The sequence below is a fragment of the Apodemus sylvaticus genome, chromosome 20, assembly GCF_947179515.1.
Source record: "Apodemus sylvaticus chromosome 20, mApoSyl1.1, whole genome shotgun sequence".
NCBI classification, from domain to species: Eukaryota; Metazoa; Chordata; class Mammalia; order Rodentia; family Muridae; genus Apodemus; species Apodemus sylvaticus.
Window position 1 is genome coordinate 53010185 of NC_067491.1, and position 17375 is coordinate 53027559.

The window sequence follows — 17375 nt, forward strand, 5'->3', positions numbered from 1 at the left end:
GAGACAACAGGTGTTGGAGAGGGTGTGGATAAAGAGGAACACTCCTCCACTGCTGGTGGGGTTGCAAATTGGTACAACCACTCTGGAAAGCAGTCTGGCGGTTCCTCCGAAAACTGGGCACCTCACTTCCAGAAGATCCTGCTATACCACTCCTGGGCATATACCCAGAGGATTCCCCACCATGTAATAAGGATACATGCTCTACTATGTTCATAGCAGCCCTATTTATAATTGCCAGATGCTGGAAAGAACCCAGGTATCCCTCAACAGAAGAGTGGATGCAAAAAATGTGGTATATCTACACAATGGAGTACTATTCAGCCATTAGAAATAATGAATTCATGAAATTCTTAGGCAAATGGATGGAGCTAGAGAACATCATTCTAAGTGAGGTAACCCAGACTCAAAAGGTGAATCATGGTATGCACTCACTAATAAGTGGATATTAACCTAGAAAACTGGAATACCCAAAACATAATCCACACATCAAATGAGGTACAAGAAGAAAGGAGGAGTGGCCCCTTGTTCTGGAAAGACTCAGTGAAGCAGTATTCGGCAAAACCAGAATGGGGAAGTGGGAAGGGGTAGCTGGGAGGACAGGGGGAGAGAAGGGGGCTTACAGGACTTTCGGGGAGTGGGGGGCTAGAAAAGGGGAAATCATTTGAAATGTAAATAAAAAACATATCGAATAAAAAAAAAGGAAAAAAAAGAATGGCAATAACACTCTAAGCATTGGTATTCTTTTTATCACAGTTTATAGTTTTTTCTTTTTTAATTATACTGTGATTTAAGCCATCTAGGTTGTTAAAATTCATTTAACATATTGCCAACACTCAACATGCAGAATCTAAATAAAATCATTCATAACGAATAAGCATATGTTCCCTTATTAGTCTACAAATTTGGTCAAGTTTCATGACTTATCAAAATATGTATTTGAGTGATTTGCTATGAATTCAGAGTTATGGAACTTTTTGCCTTTCTATTTTAGTATTAGACTGCTCTGCTGCTTAATTCCCAATATAATTAATTAATGTATAAATAATGTATAGTCAATCGTTTCCCAAGGAAGGGTTTAAGAAGATTGAAGTAACTAGGAATGTACCATAAACTTATAATGAGATAGATTTCATATTTTTTCCTTAGCATGGGCGGTCACTTCTCTGCTTAGGAAAAACAGAGCAAAAGCCTCTTCTTCCTTTGTCTGTACACTTCTATTTTTATCCACTTGTTATCCTTTGGTAATCTTATTGCTCTATCTAGAATTTCAAATGTTACACTAAACAGATAATGAGAGATTAGGCAGTGTTGTCTTAACCGTTTAATTTGATATTGCTTATTGGCTTGCTGTATATAATTTTTATTATGTTTAAATATGAACTTTGTATGCCTAATTTGTGTAAGATTTTTAACATTAAGAGATGTTGGGTGTTTTCAGATGCTTTTCAGAATCTAATGACATAGTCATGTAATTTTTTTCAGTTTAATATACTGAATAATTTTAAGGGATTTCCACATATTGAAGCATCCCTTCACCTCTTGAATAAAATCTGCTTGAACAAGATAGATGATGTTTTTGATGTGTTCCTGCATTCAGTTTGTGAATATTTTATTGTTTTTCATAGATGATTTTAAGAGAAATTGATCTGAAATTCCCGTTCTTGGATCTTTGTGAGGCTTTGACATCAGTGTGAGTGTGGCCTCATAAAATGTGTTTGGCAGTATTCCTTCTGTTTTTATTTTGTGGAATAGTTTGAGTAGTATTGATATTAGCGCTTTTTTTAATTCAGGTAGAATTCTATGCTAAAACATACTATCCCTAGACATTTTTTGGTTGGGAGAATTTTAATGACGGCTTGTATTAACTTAAGGGTTATATGGCTGTTTAAATTATTTCCTTGATCTTTATTTAACTTTTCTAAGTGTTATACATGTAAGAAATTATTCATATTATTAATAACTTTCAATTTTGTATAGTGATATATTTGAAGTAAAACCTAATGATTTTTTACTTTGCTTCTTGTCTATAATTATGTCTTCCTTTTCTGGAGGTTTATATTTGGATACTGTCACTCAATCTTCATTCAGTGTGCCCAAGTGTTTGTTTGCCTTGTTGATTTTCTCAAAGAACAAGCTAGGTTTTTGATTCTTTGTATTGTTTTCTTTTTTTCTAATTGATTGATTTCTTCCCCGATTTTCACTATATCCTGTCCTCTTCTCCTCTTTGGTGTGTTTTCTTCTTTTTTCCCTAGAACTTTCCGATATATTTTAAATTGAAGGTAGAGAAAGTCCTAATTTCTTTATGGTGGCATTTAGTGCCATGAAATTTCCTCTTAGAACTCTTTTCACTTTGTTCCCTAAGTTTTGGTATATTACACTTTCATTTTCATTGAATTCTGGACTGTTTAATTTCTTTATTTCTTTCTTTCTTTATTGACAAACAGATTATTCATTAAAATGTCTATGAGTTTGTAGGATTTTCATGTTTCTGTTTTTGTTGACATCCAGATTTAATCATTGGTGGTCTCATAGGATAGAAGATGTTATATCCATTTCCTTGTATCTGTTGCTTGCTTTGTGACTGAATGTATGATCAATTTTGGAAAAGGATCCATGATGTGCTAAGAAAAAGGTATATTCTTTTGTGTTTAGGTAAAATATTCTATAGATGTCTATTAGGTTCATATGATTCATAAGGTCTTTTACTTTCATTATTCTCTGTTTACTGTTTGTCTTGAAGTCCTATAAATTGTTTAGAATGGGTTGTTAGAGTCTCCTACTATTAATGTGTGAGTATAGATGCACAATTTAAGCTTTATCAATGTTTATTTTATAAATGTAGGTGCCTTTGTGTTTGTGACATAAATGTTCAGAATTGAGATATTATCTTTGTAAATTTTTTCTGATAAGTATGAAAAATCTATCAGTCTTCACCCCCACCCCATCATGAAAAGGTAATCTTACAGAAGTTCATCACCATATACAAGTATAGTACAATGCATGTTTTTAAAACATAACATATTCAGCAGCATAAACTGTAATTTGTTAGAAAACAAATACTTTAACAAATATAAAATTACAATGACATGATATTCTTTCAGACAAGAAATGAAACAGCTGAATTTACTGAGGAAATATTAATAATATAATGCAAATTTAACCCAAAATAGAGATTAAAGCACATATTCAGAATATTACATATATGCATAAACTTGTATAAACAAAATTTTCAGCAAGCAAGTTAAAGTATATTAAATAGTAGAGAGGGAAAATGATTTAGCATTGAAAACAAGCTACTTAATATTCATATGGAATGAGATAGAAAGAGATCTAAATTAAAGCAAGCATATATTTTACATCATATATACTTCCTTGGATGAGAAATAAAGGAATTTTTGTATAAATTTTTGCCACTAAACTTCTTCAGGTAAGAAGGCTATGGAAGATAAATAACCCTTCCCCTGGCTTCACACTATGTTCTTTTCTTACTATTACTAATCTGTTGTCCATGTCCTGATTAAATTCACTAGTCATTCATCTAAAAAATTAAAGCAGGTTACAGTTTGTTTCAAAAAAGGAAAGTATGTAGTATTCAAGTAATTCATTGTTATATGCCTTCAGCTAATGTTTCTGAAAATTGTTTACAATGACAGTTTTCTCAATTCTCTTGGAATGATTAGCTTTACTCACCCTGCCCCCATTTCCAGAGTTAGATAGAATGTAAACAAACCCTTGGGTGATAGGGATTAAGGAATCTTCTTCAGTTGTAAAGAATCCCTTGTCTCTAAGCCTGGGCACACATCATCCCTACTATGACTTGTTTCCTCCTAAAAAGATTCATTGTTATTTTTGGTAAGTGATATTCCTTGGATGGAACACAAATAAAATAAGTTTTATTATGATTAATTTTAAATTCATAATAATATTTTCTTAGAAAATACCTAAAAGCAAAGGAAGGAAAATAGAATATGTGAAGATAGTAGAAATTACCTGATAAATACAAAGACAGTTCCCTCGTGTGTTCACGAAAAACCTGAAAAAGTACAAATTAAAATAAAAAGAAAGAAAAAATTGAACTATTTTCCAGTTTTGTTCTCTTTATTTTCTAAATTGTATGACTTTCAGGGTCATATCTTGGGAAAATTAATTTTACAACATTCTAATTTTACCACAACTAAAATAAGCACATTTTCTTTTTATTAGTTTCTGTTTGAAAAAAGAACAAAATGCTATATAGCCTTATAACTGAATTATGGTAAAGGTTTATATTCAGTTGTGTTGGGAAAAGAAGGAAACTTATACAACTTCAGTGTGTGAAATAGAAGAATATCTTCCTAGCTGCTGGTATCATTTTCATTCTTTCTTACTGCTTGCTACAGCAGTCATCTGCCTGGAACCACATTTGTCCCTTAACATTAATGGTCAAAGCCTGGTATCTCAAAGGATAAGTGCTCAAATTGGCCACTTACAGTTTCTAGGCAAGGAGAAATCAGAACAAAACAAAACAAAGGAAAAATGCTAGTCTGAAAAGCCAAAAGGGAAGATTCCGGTAATTCATTGTGATGAAAACCAAGTCGATTTGTGAGTAAATACTTGGCATGAAGATTATGCAGTATAAGAGGGTTTACTATTCCATACTCCTGTAAAAGACATGTGCTGCCTATTGCAAAAAATTGTCATTTCCTAGACTGTATTCTGTTCTACAAGGTGGTCTGAAATTCTATTAGAGTTGTATGCATTACCTTACTGATAGCCAAGTCTTTTTTTTTTCTAATAATTGGGCTGCAACCTTTTCTTTCATATGTCTATCACATTGAGATATGATAGCCAGTGGGAAATCTGAATCATTTGCAGTAATGTGTATTATAACATGAATTTTCTTCATTGAACCTTGAATTCAATTTAATTTCTTTCATATTGGTGTATTTTATGTGTATAAATGTTTGTCTGCTATGATTCCTATGGAAATTTCTTATTTATACAAGTTTTCAATTATATTTTTACATTTATTTGGTATTTTGTAGGCTTTTATTTTATGATATCTGTTATTGTGAAGGCCTGTAAGAAGAATTCTGACTCTCTAGTACAATTTGATATCGGGGATGGTTAAATGAACATCAGTTCTTTTATTATTCACGACTATTTATTGACCCAGAACTTTTATGTTTCCACATCAGTTAGAATTTGACCTTTCATGATCTTTGAGAAACTGTGTTGTTGCTTTGAAGTGGAGTGTGTAGAATCTGTAGGTTGCTTTGGTAGAATGGGCATTTTTACCATAAAAATCATGAGTCCATGAGCATTAGATATATTTTAGAATTCTGATATTTTCCTTCATTTCTTCCATCAGTATCCTAACAGTTTTTTATACAGGTTCTTCACTTGCTTGTTTAGATTTATCCATATGTTATTTTGATATATAATATATCCAAATATATTTTTGAGGATAATGCACAAGGTAGTTATTCCCTGATGTCTTCCTCAGTTTGTCATTTGTATGTAAGAGGATGATTGATTGTGTGAGTTTATTTTGTATCTTGAAATTTGTCAAAAGTGTTTATCATTTATAGAAGATTCCTGAATGAAGTTTAGTGTTCAAAACTGTTGATTAAAGACACATGGTCAATCATTTTGGGAGTGGTGCAATCTCCAGTGAATTGGGCTCAAGTTGTATATGAAAAGTATTGGACTGCTCTCTTCTCCCTCCCAAGGCATCCTCACTTGGGCCCTTCAGCTTGTTGACCTTTTTGAGTACTGTGGACTGTATTTTAGGTATTCTGTACTTTTATTGGTAACTTTCACTTATTAGTGAAGACATACCATGCATGTCATTTTGGGTCTGAGTTAAATCACTCAGAATGATATTTTCTATTTCCATCCATTTGCCTGCAAAACTCAGGATGTCCTCATTCTTAATAACTGAGTAGTATTCCATTGTACACATTTTCTGTATCCATTTTTCTGTCATGGGACATCTGGGTTATTTCCAGCTTTTGGATATCACAAATAAGACCACTATGAACATAGTGGAACATGTGCCCCTGCGACATGGTGGAGCACCTTTTGGGTATATTCCCAAGTGTGGTATTGCTGGGTTTTCAGGTAGATCTATTTCCAATTTTCTGAGGAACCTCCAGATTAACTTCCAGAGTGGTTATATGAGTTTGCAATCCCCCCAGCAATGGAAGAGTGTTTGAGTGTTCATCTTTCTCCACATCCTCAACAGCACATGCTATCATCAGAGGTCTTGACCTTATCCACTCTGATTGGTGTAAGGTGGAATATCAGGGTCATTTTGATTTGCATTTCTCTTATCACTAAGGACTTTGAACATTTCTTTCGGTGCTTCTCAACCATTTGAGATTCCTCTGTTGTGAATTCTTTGTTTAGTTCTATACCCCATTTTTTATTGGGTTGTTTGGTTTTTTGGTGCTTGGCTTCTTTATATATATATATTCGATATTAACTTTCTATCAGTTGTGGGGTTAGTAAAGATTTTTATCCCAATCTATAAGTTGCCAATTTGTCTTATTGACTATGTCCTTTGCCTTACAGAAGCTATCTAGAGTCATGAGGTCCCTGAAAGACTTGGGAGGAAAAGTGGTTGGGGTTTGGGCTGGGGAAAGGAGAAACCTGATCTGATATTTAGTGAGGGAAAAGGACTGAAGCCCTGAGGGCCATCAGAAAGAATGGAAACCAGCAACCTTGGGAGGCGGGAGGTTGGGGGACCCTCCAGAATGTACCAGAGACATGGGAGGTGAGAGACTCTCGGGACTCAAAGGGAAGGACCTTAGATGAACTGACCAACATTAGGGAGAGAGAACTTAGAGAACCTACCTCCAGCAAGAAAACAGGGCATCAAATGAGGGAGGGTGTTGCCATCCCACAGTCAAAACTCTGCCCCATAATTGTTCATGTCTGAAAGAACTACAGGGATGGAAATGGAGAGGGTCTTGAGGAAAAAAGGTCTAGCAACAGGCCCAAAGTTGGATACAGCTTAAGGTGAGGTCCCAAGGCCTTATACTATTACTGAGGCTATGGAGAATTCACAAAAACAGACCTAGCATGACCATACTCTGAAAGACCCAACAAGCAGCTGAAAGTGTCAGATGCAGATATTTGCACTCAACCAATGGACAGAAGCTGCTGGCCCCTGTGGTTAAATTAGGGAAAGGCTAAAAGACACTAAAGAGGAGGGTAACCCTGCCTAAGGACCAGGAGAATCAATTAACCTGGACCTTTGTGATCTCTCAAACACTGGACAACAAAATTGGCAGCATACACTAGCTGATATGAGGCCCCCAACACAGATACAGCAGCGAACTTCTGTGTCTGTGTTCAGTCAGAGATGATGTACCTAACCCTCAAAAGACAGGAGGTCCCAGGGAGTTTAGAGGTCAGATGGGGTAGGGGTTGTGAGGTAGAGACATCCTTATGGAGACAGGGTTGTGGAGGAGGTATAGGAAGTGGAACAGTCAGAGGGTGGATGGGAAGGAATCTGTAGTGTAAATAAATAAATAAGTTTAAAAAAGAAATGGAGTGTAAAATTCAATATGACACTTCACTGCTTCTGTTCTGAATTGTATTCTAACTGTATAGTGTCCATTAAATTGTATATACTTTGGTTAATTTTTGTGTGTTATGATTTTATGTGCATTCTTATAATAAAGTTTATGAAAATTAAGAAAGAGAGAGAGAGAGAGGCTGGAGAGAAAGGAGGAGGAAGTCTTGCCTTAGTTCCATTTCTCAGAAAGGCCTGGAACACCACACTACAGGTCATACAAATCAAACTTTCATGACCAAAGTTTCAAAGGTATCATTCACATTCGTAAGGAAATATATGAGAATTGTCTTCCAAAGTTTCTGTTTTCTCACTTACAATGATTGTTTTCCACTTTTTCTATTTATATTTAAATCTCATGATTTATTTTATAGTATTCCTTTTGTCATTTTACATTTATAGTGTCTGTTTTTTCTGGTGATCAACATCTAGTGTCTGCATTTTGAGGCAAGTGGAAAAGAAAATCAATGACCGTTGATGAGTAAGCACCTCTTTCCTAAGATGCAGATTCCTTATGTAAGTGTCCCCAAGGGTATTTTGTGTGGTAAGTAACCTTAGAAAAAACTATTTTCCCTCTGTCAGTCATCTTACATGCTTGGAACATCATGTTTTCTCAATCAACTGCTGGTGATTAACAAGAGACAGGTTAGTCCAGTTTTAGTGAGTACAGGGCACAGTAGAAATGGCAGTGAGCCTGGTAATACTTGAGGAAAAACAAAATTTATGAGGTTTTATTCAATTTTATTTTTATTGAATATAAGATCATGTGTACTGTCACACTGAAAACAGATTTATGTATTTTTGTGCTAACAAATAAATTCTAAATGGGAAATAACAAAAGATTGTGACATAATAGTCCCATACTATGCACAATATTATGTCAAATGAGTGTTATTGCACTAACTTCTGCATGGAAAATCCAAAGACATTAATATTTACTACAGACAGTTGTTTTTCACGCTAAAATAATGGGAGAAATAACAAAAATGTTTTTATAAACAAATATTAGTCATTAAGTATTTATTGTGTAAGTATGCATTGTTGTCTCCTAAATGGCCACAATCTCATAGAAGCTGCATCAAGAATAACTTTTTCCATGTGTGTTCTTTTGTGATTGGTTACCTCACTTAGGATGATATTTTCCAGATCCAACCATTTGCCTAAGAATTTCATGAATTCATTGTTTTTAATTGCTGAGTAGTATTCCATTGTATAAATATACCACATTTTCTGTATCCATTCCTCCATTGAGGGACATCTGGGTTCTTTCCAGCCTCTGGCTGTTATAAATAGGGCTGCTATGAACATAGTGGAGCATGTGTCCTTATTACATGCCAGGGAATCCTCTGGGTATATGCCCAGAAGTGGTATTTCAGGGTCCTCCGGGGGAATACCAGGACAGAGAAGTAGGAGGGGGATGATAGGAGAATGGGCAGAGGGAAGAGGGCTTAGGAAACTTATGGGGAGGGGGGAACCTGGAAAGGGAAAATCATTTTGAATGTAAACAAAGAATATTGAAAATAAAAAATTAAAAATTAAAAATATAAAAAATTAAAAAACCAAAAAAGAATTACTTTTTCTATTTGTATTGTGAATCTGTTGATGCTGTTTAATAACTCAAAATGATGTCATCAGAAGCTTAATGATCTGTAATTTTATGTGCATCACTTTCACTATAATGTTAAATAACAAGGCACTCAAAGAAGGATTAAGATAAGTAACAAAGTGTCGATGGGAATAGCAAAACTCCGACTCTCATAAACAATTTAAGATTAATCTATTGAATTATTTTAAAATGTTTTAATACATATTGCTGTGCAACTAGAAACCTTAGAGCAATGTTTATAAGTTCCATAGAGAGAGAGAGAGAAAATATCAGAGATTTGTCCATTTTTTAAAAATTGATGCATGTAATGAGCAATGCTGATAGGCAAGTTTCTGTGGTCATCTCAAAAATGTGTTTCAGAATTTATTATTTCTCAAATAATTATTTCACAACCCCCATAAAGGAAGATATCATTAAATATCAATAGATTATCTTGTTAAACAGTGATAGGACTTTCTACTTGTGTGTCTGAGTGGTAGCATTTTTTTTATTACCAAATGTGATTATCCTCACCTTATGAGTTTCTAGGACCATAATACTGTTCAAATAATGGCAAAGCATTCTCTTTAATGTTGGTGTCTTTGGACTATGAACATGAGGCAAATTCCTGAATTGCTAGAACTTGTTTTCTCAGGGGGCTGTGAGAACTGGCATGCTGGCTCTAGAGGGGAGTGTCTCTTTCATGTGAAAGGGTGGAGACCTCTACTATTAGAGAGGAAAGTAAGTATGACAAAGGATCTTGATAAATAGGGCAGAGAATTACCAGGATATGCACTGTATGAAAAACATTAAATGGTCTATAGACTTATTTTAGAACTAAGTGAATGGTATATATTTCCTTATGTTTGGAAAGGAAGTGTTGGGGCACTTGTTTGAATTGGATAATAGGGTTCCTCAACAAAGGGTTAGTATACTATTGTGGCTCTCCTCTTTCTTACGTCAGTAAATACTGAGGGAGGCCTGTGATAGACCTTTCTGGAAAGACAAGGGGATAGCCATCGCAACAGAAAAGACGCAAAAACCCGATTTCCCAATTCTCCTTTTATTAACCTGTCCTGGATATCCTATTAAGCTAATAGCAAAGTGGGGGTGATTTTTCAGTGACCATTGAATATCTGAGAGGAAAAAAATAGATATAAAGAATATCAGAAAGAAAACAAATATTTTAGTCAAACACCGAATTACTAGAAAACTTACTACAAGTTTACGTGTTTAAAACATTGAGAACATAAAACTTTTTCCAGTTATAAAATTTTGTCTTGATTACATATGTTTTCATAAGGATGTTTCTTAACAGTCTAGAAGAAATTTCAACTCTATTCATTTTAATAGTTGATGACAACAGAAAATGAGGGCAATAAATGCTTTTGTTTAAATGCTCAGAAAGCTTCTAAACTGCTTTTGCTGAGCAGAAAAACAAAAATATATTGTGAAGAGAAGTTAAGTTCAGAAAGGCGATTTTGTCTTATAATTTAACAGGATTCATAGAGTTATGCTGTCAGAGGAGGTGTTCTCATTTTCAGAGAACCTCAATTTCATTTCCTGTAACTGCAACAAAATATCCTCACACCTACAGCCCTTGTTCTCTGTTAGGCATCATGAGTCCCCTGAATATATGTTATGGCTGAGTACCTGGGCAATCTTGTGGGGTTCCTAACAGTGGGAGCAGGGGGCTGTCCCTGACTTTTCTTGCCTACTTATGGGACTCCATTCCTCCCACTGAGTTGCCTCATCCAGCCTTGATATGATGGTATATGCCTTGCTCTTATTGTATCTTGTTGTGCTGCGTTTGGTTAATGTCCCTGGGAAGCCTGCTCTTTTCTGAGAAGCAGAGAAATCGATTCTGAGAAATAGAGGAGGCGGGAAGTGATACTGTGGGGAGATGAGAGAGCAGAATCTTGTTGAGATATAATATGCAAGGCAAGAATAAAAAGAACAATTCTTATACAAACATTTTGGGGATAATGGATTTATTTTACTTCACAGTTAAAGGCCACATGCTGTATTCACAAAGCAGTCATTAAAAACTTGACAGGAGATTGACAGAACTGGGCATATTATAACCACAATTAAAAGTGGAGAAGAATGAAATGAACATTGCCTTGCACAAGTCTTAATTTTTCTACTCTTAGTTAAGTTCATGCTTAGGGAATGTTGCCATCCATGGTATGTAAAATACTCTTCTTATCTCAATACACATACCATATGGACATATATTTATATTTGAATATGTACTCAATATATATGAGAGAAAATATGGAATGTTTCTCTGTGTAATGATTAATGTACTTAACATAACTAGTTTTACTTATTTTCTTGACAATTGCACTATTCAGTTCTTATTTCGGAACAAAAAATGTGTGTGTGTGTGTGTGTGTGTGTGTGTGTGTGTGTGTGTGTGTGTGGGCCAATTATTTAACTTCAGTATAGTGAATTATGCTGTAATAAACATGGATCTGACCGCTAATAAAAAAAAAGAATATCAGGTTCTCTCCCTATGTTTTTGTAAGGCTCTGTCCCTGTCATTTTAATCGTACTCGTGAGTTTATCCACATCACTTAGAATTTTGGGTATAATGACCACCAGTGTGCTGAGCCAGTGCAGCACTCACCGGGGAGTTATGGGACTGCCACTAGAGTAGGGAAAGAAGTAAAGACAGGGAGAATTATGGCAATGTGGGGTCATATCTAGTCAATCCATGTTTTCTAGGGCCGTGTCGACAGAATATAGAGCTGGGATTGCCTCAGGGGACGATGGCCATAAGGAGACGGGATTTCTATTTCCTTTAATAGGTCAAAGAGAAGTTGTAGAGTTCTTGGAAGTAGGCTAAACAATGGTCTGAGCTTGTTAAAGTTATCTGAAGTTATCTAAAACTCTCTGGAGGTAGGGAACCCTTAAGTTTTGGGGGAAGGTAAGGGCTGATTTAAGAGGACTTGTTGAAATGAGAGAAATTTCTTTTACCAAGAGTATGGCAGATGGAATAAGTTGTATTTAGTGTGGTGTTATTTTGAATCCTAGGGAGAAAAGGGAAATTATTAATTGATGTGTAGTTTGGAAGGAGGTGAAAGAATCTCCCCATATTTTTATGTCATCCATGAAATGGTATACATTGACTCTTTCGTCTAATTGAAGTTTTATTATTGTGGCCTTGGCAAGGATTTGGCTGTTATTTATCTCCTGAGGTTGTACGACCCATTCATATCATGAGGGTGGTTCAGAGTTGGTACTTGAGGGTACTGAGAACTCAAAGCATTCTCAGAAAGAAGAGGAGAGGAGAGGACAGGACAGGAGAGGAGAGGAGAGGAGAGGAGAGGAGAGAAGAGAAGAGAGGAAGGGAGGGAAGAGGAGAGAAGGAGAGGAGAGGAGAGAAGAGGGGAGGGGAGGGGAGGGGGAGAGGGGAGGGGAGAGGAGAGGGGAGGGGAGGGGGAGGGGAGAGGAGAGGAGGGGAGGGGAGAGGAGAGGGGAGGGGAGGGGAGGAGGGGAAGGGAGGGGAGAAGAGAGGAGAGGGGGAGGGGAGAGGAGGGGAGAGGAGAGGGGAGGAGAGGAGAGGGGAGGGGAGAGGAGGGGAGAGGAGAGGGAGGGGAGAGGAGGGGAGAGGAGAGGAGAGGGGAGAGGAGGAGAGAAGGGGAGGGGAGAAGAGAGGGGAGGGGAGGGGAGAGGAGAGGAGAGGAGAGGGGAGGGGAGGAGGGGAAGGGAGGGGAGAAGAGAGGAGAGGGGAGGGGGAGAGGAGGGGAGAGGAGAGGGGAGGGGGAGAGACCCAGAAGTCCTTAATATCATTTGCCAATAGAGGAACATTTGCAGGGATGGTTGACAGGGGCAGGAGCAGTCTCCTTTGGAGGGTACCCTAGACTCACATGGTTTTATTAATTGCCCTGAAATACTGCACTAGTCACCATTACCGTGAGCTTGTTCATTATATGGAACAAAAGGCTGTTCTTTGGACTGCAATAGGGTGGAATAGAAGCTGCTGTTTTAGCTGGGCGGTTGGTGGCGCACGCCTGTAATCCCAGCACTTGGGAGGCAAAGGCAGGCGGATTTCTGAGTTCGAGGCCAGCCTGGTCTACAGCGGTGAGTTCCAGGACAGCCAGGGCTACACAGAGAAACCCTGTCTTGAAAAAACAACAACAACAACAAAACAACAACAACAAAAAGCTGCTGTTTTATTAGTTGTATGAGCACTTTGAATTTTTCTGTCGATAGGAGCCAGAATTCAACCCAGATTGCTCCACTTAAAAGCTAATCAAGGACATCATTTAATATGTGGATTATGTCTTGGGTGTCCAAGAAGAACGGAGAAGTGGCCCCTGGTTCTGGAAAGACTCAGTGCATCAGTATAGGGGAATACCAGAACAGGGAAGTGGGGTGGAGTAGATGGAGGAACAGGGGGAGGGAAGAGAGCTTATGAGACTTTTGGGGAGTGGGGAGCCAGAAAAGGGAAAATCATTTGAAATGTAAATAAAGAATATATAGAATAAAAAAATTTTAAAAAGCTAATTAAAGCAGAAAGTAATTACATTAGAAATGGCTCTTAAAATTTGTGTTACTCAGAGGGAAGTTTTTAAGGTTCTCTAGAGAGTATCATTTTACTTATGGTTATCTATCCTGATGCAATTCCTTTCAGTTTGTGTTTTAAACACAGTGTCCAGGGTTTCTATAATATGTATCCCTAGAAGACTGTAAAAATGTTAGCTAGTAGAGGGCATATTAGATGGTTAGCCCCATCAGTGTGTTTGTCTGTAGACTTGCTTAGTGATAATTATAGGTGAGCTCCCCACTTTGCCTAAGATTTGAGGTACTTGAGTCAGACTCAATTGTCTGGAGCCTCTTATTGTCTCAAAATTGTTTTTATGGTTATATTTGGGTGAGCTTCCTCTGAGATGCTGAATAGAGCCCATATAAGGGTAGTTTTCCCGGTTATTGTTGTGGCTATTGACTGCCCCATTTTAAGTTTAGCGTGTACAGGTGTTTACCATCATCATAATACTAGAAGTGAAAAGTCTCTTTTCCAGTGATAATTTTGTGACATTTGGGGCCAGTTGTCTTAGGGATATTGTAGTCCTTTATGTGGAGTTTCCATTCTAGTCATTCAATTTACAATATCCTGTTTTTTAACATTTAAAAACAACCCCTCTGTTTAGTATTTTTGTCATGAAGCGGTAAGGTACAGACTTAATCTGGTGTGACATTGTTCCTATGTCTTGGATTATCATGACCTACTTCTAGTAGTGTTCATTTTTGAGATGTTGGCAGGCAAACCTGGATTCAGAAGTAATACCCTTTGCTCTGATGTTCTTATGGAAGAGATTTCTGACTACAAAATGAGAATTTTTTTCTCTTTCTTGTTTAAATTCTAACAATAAAATCATATAGGTCCTCTCAAAACATTTGGTGATGTAGGTGCAGGGAAGAGGCAGGGTCTTGTGAGACAGAGGGTGGGATGGTTCTAGTAATATGCAGGTTATATTGCCTCTTGTGTTCTGGTGAAAAAGTCTCCTTGGTCAAATAGTTGATTTTTTTTTTTTGGTCCTGATTTCACCTGATCTGTTGAAGACATTTGTCCCAGAAAAGGTCCTCCCAGTGTATAAGAATTGGACCAGACAGGGAGCTAATATCTTGCCAATCTTGAATTTTGTTTATCGTGGAAAATTTGGCTCTGAAGGAGCAGTTTTATCCAGGGTTCATAAATGCCATTTTTCTTTACTGAGTACTTTAAATCTGTGGCTTGGTATGGTTACGAGTATTTTATTTCATGTGGGTTTAATATTAACTCATAATTACCAGCATTCCCATTTTTATCTTTTGAATGGAGGGGAGGCAGAGTTTTTGTAGGGGAGTACCAGGACAGAGAAAAGGGAGGGGTAATGATTGGAGAATGGATGGAGAGAAGGGGATTATGGGACATATGGGGAGGGGGGAACTGGGAAAGGGGAAAGCATTTGGAATGTAAACAAAGAATATAGAAAATTAAAAATATATATATACAAAAAAAAGAAAAAAATAAAGAGGTGCTAATTCGTAGTTTACTTTTGTTTGTGTTAGGAACAATCTTGGATACTGCAAAGTTTTATGGTGGAGGGTTATGGGAAGCAGACTATTGAGTAACTTGGCTTTTATCCATTTTTTGGCAGGATTTTGCAAAGTGAATCTTTGTAAGTCGGGGGAAGTGGAAACAGGAACCACTCTCCTCTTTGGAAGAGGGAGGTAGAATAGGGGAAGTGCGGCTATTCATCTGCCTTTATAATGCAGCACTGTGGGAATACAGGTTCTTGGGCAAGGGGAAGAGGGTCAGGTAGGGCTGAAGGATAGTGAATCATTCTCTTTAATGTTCTGAGTTGCAGATGTGTATATGTTTTGATCTCTCACATTGTGTGAAGGCTGGAAGATGTAGGATGGGACAGTGTTTAGAGCCCTAATCCTAAGTCTTGTCTGGCTTAGAGGATGCAGCAATATCTGCTGGTTCTGTTTTAAGTGGAAATATGGGCTGGTAGGGAAAATTGGCTGAAAATTAGAGGAGAGAGCATTTCTTCTCAGATATCTTACCTTCAGGTGAGAGAACCTATCAAATAACTAGTTTTCTTTGAAATAAAATAATTTACAGTCATTGATACACGAACCATCACTGTAAATATATATTACTAGTTGTCAGACACGGGTACTAGGTGGAGTATTTCCTACCAAATCAAATCAACCTGTTTTGGGTAAACTTTATTCCAACAGATTTTTACAGGGCAATTAATTTCCTAGCCTGTGTGGACTTTTATCTGTTTGTTTTGTTTAAATGTGATGAAAAGTTACCCATAATGGAAAAGAAAGAGGACTCCCTGTCTCATACTACTTTCATGCAGTCTTTCATCTTTAGGAGGTTCAAAAGAGCTCCCAAAGTTTAGTTTTGGAAGTTTTCCAATGGACTACATGACCTTCCTCAGGTAGAGGTTGGGGGGGGGCGTGCGGGGGCGTGGGGGGGCGTTGAGTACTCTAGACAAATATAGAGAAGGGGATAACCTGTTGTTTAGGGAGTCCTCTATTTTATTTTATTTTATTACCAAGCTCAGAGAAGCTCTCTAGACATGGTTGAGTGCAACCTTTATTTGCAGTGTTTCCAAATATTTACCTAAGTTGACAGACTGATCTTTCATTATTTATATATTACTGAATATATTCAGACTATTCTTTCTGTAAATAGAAAATTTGGAGTAAGGTGTTGTTTGTAATTCAAAGATAATGCCTACCTATCTGTGCAGAACATTAAGTTCTAAGTTTCAATAATTGCACTTTCCAATTATTATTTACTTTTGCCTCTTTATTATACACAATAAGAATAGAATAATTTTAATTTTGCTGCCAACCAGATTCTGTAGGCAGAAAACAGAGATTAAATTTATTTATAGGATATTATTCTGGATACTCTAAATAATGTAATTTGGTAGAAAATAGAATATAAATTCCTAGTGACCACTGGGCGGTGGTGGCGCATGCCTGTAATCCCAGCACTCTGGGAGGGGGGGGGCAGGTGGATTTCTGAGTTCGAGGCCAGCCTGGTCTACAGAGTGAGTTCCAGGACAGCCAGGATTACACAGAGAAACCCTGTCTGGGGGGGGGGGGGGAACCAAATCCAAATTCCTAGTGACCTTATATACATGAGTCACTCAAAGTTTTTTCACATGTTTCTTGTTCCTTCAACAAAAAGAAAAAAAGAAAATTTGTCATTGTATTCTTGGACTTGTCATGGTGAACTGTTTCTAATAACTCATTCACAAATAAATACATTGTATGAATAATATTCTTGTTCAACTCCTTGGACAAAACAAGAGGTAATTAAAGCACACTTGAGGTTATATGTGAGACAACATTTTCAGAGAACATTGGCTATGGAAGGAAAACCCATTTTGATTTTTAACACTGGATGGAATTTTGATAGCTTCTTGAATCGAGTATGTTACAAGCTTCTGCTTTAATCTGTGACTGAGTTTCTAGATCATGTTATTTGAAATATTAAGACCCATTCAATGATCTTTGACCATGAAAGGATAAATGTAGTTGCCAACTGAAGATAAGAAATAACCCTGCTGAGGTCCTCCTTATTAGTGTCTCCAGCTTTTTCATCAAACCTTCCATATGAGGGTGGACGGTGAGACCTTAAATGGAGAATCCAAATAAACTTTTTTCTGTATATTTCCTTATATTTGAGTTTATCATAAAAACGAAAGA